This window comes from Athene cunicularia, assembly GCF_003259725.1.
Source record: "Athene cunicularia isolate RWA chromosome 21 unlocalized genomic scaffold, athCun1 chr21_part1, whole genome shotgun sequence".
In the NCBI taxonomy this organism is placed as follows: domain Eukaryota; kingdom Metazoa; phylum Chordata; class Aves; order Strigiformes; family Strigidae; genus Athene; species Athene cunicularia.
The window spans coordinates 8,945,792-8,951,550 of NW_020799127.1; the positions used below are offsets into that span (position 1 = coordinate 8,945,792).

The window sequence follows — 5,759 nt, forward strand, 5'->3', positions numbered from 1 at the left end:
AGGCCTCCGGCCGAGGGTCCCGTTCCGGGCGCCGGGGGGGCATCGCCCAGACCGCCGCGGGGGAGCGCAGGGCGCCTGCTCGGCGGCAGGTTACTGCAAAACTTGTTTTGGAGGGCGCCTGGTCAGAAAGAGCAGGACGAGGAAGGGGGATTGGGAAGATGGTGTAGGCCACTCCCAGTTTGGCGATGGGTGAACGTGACTGGTGTCCGACTCTTTGAAAGCTTGTGGTGAAGGAGATCTCGGTCTCTTGCTGACCTATTCTAGTGTTTCACAGTTTTGTAGCTTGCAGCGGTTCCCCTTTATTTAATTTTGTAGCAAATAAAAACCGTTCTGTATCATTCTGCTCATCAGTCCGGAGCTGTCCGGTTCAGTATTTTGTTTCTTGCGTTTGCAGTTTTTATGAGGAAACTTGGGTCAGAATTTTTACCATACTTGCGGTACCATAACACAGATACTGGCAGGTGCCCCACGAGGTGCTCTTTCCCTGTTTCTAGCTCCTGTAGCCTGTAACCCTGGGAGGAGGGGGTCTCCCAGGTGAGCAGCAGCGCAGCCTGTCCTTTAGGCTCTTGCTCTTTGCATACACCCAGAAGCACCACGTCTTTCGGTGTTGGCACCTGTGAGAAAGCACAGCCGATTTCTGACCTGAGATGCAGAGTGACCTTAGGCAGCCAACTGTTTTTATACAGATTACTAAGCAGCACAAGAAGTGACATCTTTAGCAGTCTCCCCTACCTATAAAATACATCAGGTCCACATGATGTCTCTAAAACCTTCCCTGTTTGCCAAAGTAGCCGTTCGTGGATAGCGTGGAAGTCTCTCCATCCCTAAGCTCTGGGGAAGAGAAGCCTGAAAAAAGAAAGGCAACAAGTGCTTTATTGCCATTGGTATAGGGAGTGCACTTGGGGAAAAAGTCAGCCTGAGCCACCCCCCCTCTCTTCTTCTCTAGTAATGGCATAAAGACAGGCAGGGGCAAGTACTGTCTTCTGAGGGAGCACAGGCTGCTGGTAGGGACAGAGTAGTCCCAGATGACGTGGGGGCAACAGCTCAAGTCTACAGCATTGTCAGAACTGTGGAGGAAGCGTTGCTGGTGAGAAGTCTTGCCCTGGTAGGTAGATTAATGGCTTAAAATCAGCAACAATGCCTGCATGTGCAGTTCTGGATTACTTCATCGCTCCCGCCCATGCGCAGCAGCATTTATTTCTTCTGTGAAAGCACGGACCTTCTTCAGCTGTCACTTAGGCTCAGAGTGTAAATACAGGGTCTTCCTCATCTCAGGCCTCAGTAGTTGTGGCACTTTCCACTAATGAAAAGGCCTGGAAGTGACCTGCTTCACTAGCACAGATTTGCATTTGGTTTAGAATATTAAGTAAAAATCGTAAGTGCTTTCATTCGCTGGTAGAGACCATGACCTGTAATAGCTTTCTGCTAAACAGAGCTTTTTGTGAGGTGCGTGGAGGATGTACCGCAGTGGTGGCACCTCAGAAATAAGGACTAAACCGGATCAAATTGATACTGCGACATGGAAGGTGTTCAGGATTTTTACTGTATAGAAGAATTGAGCAAGTGACGGATGATTTGTAAAATAGGAGCAGAGTGCTGGCATTCCTCTGAGTGATGTGTCCTTAGACGGCTTCCATCCCCACCCACAGCTTGCATTGGATGAGAGAATACGGCGTGTCTGACTTGCTCTGCAAAACAAAATAATGTCTTTGCACTGCATGTTTTTTTTTACAATGCTCAGCTATCTCACTTGATGAACTCAGTCTCCGTGTGTTCATACAGTGAATGTTGTAACACAGAAACTGCTGTTAAAGAAACCGCATGTGCTGAGAAGCCAACGCCCTCGGAGTGGCTTCTTACCTCCTGAGTACTGAAGCACAGTCCCTGGGAACACGTGCGGATGCGGATCTCACACAGCACCATTAGTTCAGTGGTTAGAAGTCTGTGAAGAAATTATTAGATCCTGGGCAGATACTGCCACAGTGGCACATGCAGGAGGTCATGTATCCTCATCCTTTAGTCCTTCCAAATGTCATTTAGGTTGTGCAAAAAAACTCCAGATCTCCAGGTGAGAGTGTGAGAAAGAGCAAGCGGTCCAGACACTGCTCACAACTGCTGGTTTATTTTTCATCAGTGCAAAGCAGTGTTTCCTCTGTAATAGTTCTGGACGCACTGCCATGTTGTAAGTGGTAACAGTTTCTTGCTGGTTGCAGCTTGCTTGACAAAAGGGTGAAAGGGGAGATGCTTTCGGATCTTTACTTGTCCAGCAAAGCACCGTGTAGAGATTAGAAAAGCAGCTCACTATGCTTATTTCTTAAACTGGGCTTGTCAAGCAGAGGAGGTCTTGTTGCTGGCTGCTGCACGTTGGTGTCCTCTTGGCTCCATACCTGGACCGTAGTGGTGATTCGGGTACCACACAGAGTGAAGGATCTGAGGCTCCTGTTTGCTGACATGTGCCTTTGCTACGTTCTGTAATGCAGCAGGAGGCAGGGGTGTGAGCCGGTGCCCACCCATCGGAGCACTGCTTGCATAGCTCAAAGAGAAGTAACAGTGTCTTTGGGTTAGAAGATGGGGAGAGCGGTGCGGAGGAGTGGGCTGTCGCAGGTGGGCATATGAAGTGTTGCACTTGTAACTAAGCTCTGCGACACAGGCGTTTGGTCCTTGTTTTTCTGTACCATTTAGGGTGGGGACTCCACCATTACTAAAGTCTCAAGTGTCTCCCACTGGCAGGAAGATGCGGCTGGATCAGGGAGTGGCAGAGTGTCTTTTGGTAGTTCTGCAGGAACTGTCCCACTTGGTGTATAATCACAAACGTTTCTGGTAGCAGCCCCATTGCCTTCTTGCATGGAAAAAAACTTGTACAACGTCTGCCAGGTCCTGTGTTTTATCACGTCGGGCACAGGCGGTCAGGAGCTGTCGTGGATGTTAGCAGGTGCTTCTGCAGTCTCGGGTGAAAGCTGGTGTTCTGGGCATCACTGTGCAAGGAGGTGTACGTGCTGCACCTCTGTAAATAACCGTGCATCCTTAAAATACTTGTACCAGACTAGTTTTGCATCTCTAGAAATGTTCTGTCCATAACTTGCTGTGGTCACTGTAATCAGTAGTAGGCTTCCTCTGCATGCAAATTAAAAAGCACTCAAACAATGGTTAACGTCTTAGGGAAATGAGTATGAGATTTAAACCAGTGTCTTTGTATGGGTCAAAATCTGCCCAAGCAGCCGTTTCCAGTCCCTCCCTGCTGGGACGGTCAGGCTCCCCTGGGGCTGCCGGCGCTGAGGAGCAGCCTAGCCCTGACGTGGCACTGGAACAGCTGATCTCCTCAGGAGGGCCAGACCCTGCGAATAAACACCACCATGAGTAGTTCTGCTGCATTTCCTAAGCTTGGTTTTGAATCCGTGGGGTAGCTTCTTGCTCCCCTCTGAAGGGCTGAGGACGACAGAAGTGAAAACGGCTTCACGTGTGGTGGAGCAGATCCCTGAATTCACCTGGGTCACACCTGGGCTCGCAGCGTTTCGCGGGGGTGCAGGGCAGGAGGGGCGAAGCATGAGCGAGGGGGGGACTGTGGCTCTGTCGCATCCCAAAGCTTCAGAGCTTGTGTCAGGCGCAGGAGCTGCTGGTCGGAAGCTCTGTAAGACCAGGCTGTCCTGCCGTGCCAGGGCTCCGTCTGCTCGGGCCTAGAGCCACCACCTTTCCCGTTATGCTAAGGAACAATGGTGGGAGTAGTTCTGGTGTTACATTTTTATGGTTAAGTTTGGAAAATAATAATTTCCAGAAAAGATACAATGCTCAGAATTTTTTCTGTGAATTTATGAAGTGTCTTAGATACAGAAACATGGTCGTTCTCATCACCTTCAGGGGAAGCATGCTCGAAGAACAGCTTCAGAAACCTCTGTGGTTTCATAAAGAATTTTGTAATGTTTTTTCAGATTTATATGTAATGGAAACAACTTGACAATAGAAACATTTGAAAGTCTAATTTTTGGGCTCACAAAAAAATCTGAAATTTGATCATCAGAAGTAGAGTCCTTGGGTAAAAGCTTAAAGGTGTGGATGTGTTTGTATCCACATGCATCTTGGCTGTCTTTGGGAAGAGCTGGAGCACTCCTAGTGCGAAGCAGCTCGTACTGGGCTGGAGCAGTTTAGATTTCCTGTATAATGTAGCGGGAAAAAAAATTATTTTGATAACTTGATTTGTATGCTGCTGAGCTCTTGTCTTCAGTGCACTGCGAGATGGGTACTTGTCATGAGATCCTCTGTTGAATATAAAAACAAGAATGTGGGAACTGTGTTCCTGAAACTTCAGTGCCTGCTAAGCAGATGGCTCCACACAGACCCCTGAAGTGAGCAAGACAGAAAAGAGTGTGACTAGCAAAATAAGGATTTATAAGGGATAAAGGGTCTTCAGTTTCTCAGTGATACCTGTAACATTCAGCCCTGTGGCTCTTCTAGGCCTGTCTCATAATTATTACAAGGTAAATCACGTAACTTCAGACCACTTGGGTTTATTTCGTTTGTCCTGTTAGGGCTTTGCTGACACTGCTCTTCTGGCAAGCAGGATTTTCTCAGGAAAATGCTTTAAAGAGTCAGCAGAACTCAGCCAGGTTTTGTCATGCTCTATTTACCAGAAAACATGGTTTTCTTTTGCAATGGAGTGTGGTACTTTGCTTAAAGAATGTGTTGTGGCGTTGTCCGATACCTTTGTTGTTGAGCTGGAGGACTCGTTTCAGACTTCAGTTATGTTTGGTACATACGCACAAAAACAAAGCAACCCTTTGCTTCCCAAAGTGTGAGAGGTTTTCCTTCCAGTTCCTCTAAGCTTCACACAGCTGTAGCAGTCATCCTTCTGTAGAGGCCCTAATGTAGACACAGGTACATCAGTTTTACAGATACACTGGGTGTATCCATACGACTTACATGGTACGTAAAGCTGACTTTGTTCTTGACCCCGTTGAACCCAGGGCTATATAAAGGAAAGAAGATGTTTTCGTGCCATTTTCTGTGGCATAACTTGTGCTTTTTTGTTCCAACACGATGCTGTTGTCCTTAGGGATGAAGCTGGCCAACTCCTGTTACTGAGAATGTTGAAGTCATAATGTTTTGATACAAACTGGAAAACTTGGTACTTACAGAATATTGGTCCCTAGGAGGTCATGTGAGGACTTACCCTTTGATTAGGCCCCTGCTAAATCTTAAGTTTTCAAGGTAAAAATCACCTTTATTCTTTGTAACAATTTTAACAGGGTAGGACTAGTGCAGCCTGGTAAAACAGTTTGGAAGTTCACCCGCCTGTGGACAATTGGTTTTGAAATGACCCTGAGAGATGCTGTAATAGCGCACCAAGAGGAGGGGGTGCAGAAATCCGTATTTGTATGTGGTTTGCCTTTGGGAGTGTAACGGGAAAACAAGCAGGTTCCCTGCCCCTGCTCCAGGCAAGGAAGGAAATGTGCTGCTTAGGGGGTTGAATGACCCGGGGCTCTTCCACAGGGACAGTGACAAAGGCACCAGCTGGTTTATTAGCAGTGTGTGAACTGTGCTGACCATGGTCCACATGCTGTTAATCTGGTGTGTGAAAGAAAAGGAGCTGTTTGTATCAGTGCTGAGTGCAGGGGGGACCTCGGGGGAAGGTGTCCTCCCCTCTGGCTGTTCCTCTGTGCTTTGCTGTCCTTGTGTTAAGGATGTACTTAATCTTCCAGCATAGCTAGTTGCTGTCGTTCCTTTCTTGTGCTTGCTCACTCATTTCCCCCCCCCCCCCCCCCCCC

At 47.9% G+C, this 5,759-nt stretch overlaps 1 protein-coding gene across 6 annotated transcripts in view; it reads left to right on the top strand.

Annotated features, from left to right (window-relative positions):
• CAMTA1 (calmodulin binding transcription activator 1) overlaps positions 1-5,759 on the top strand; it is a 283,392-nt gene that overhangs the window by 247,156 nt on the left and 30,477 nt on the right. The gene's annotated exons all lie outside the window — the stretch shown is intronic.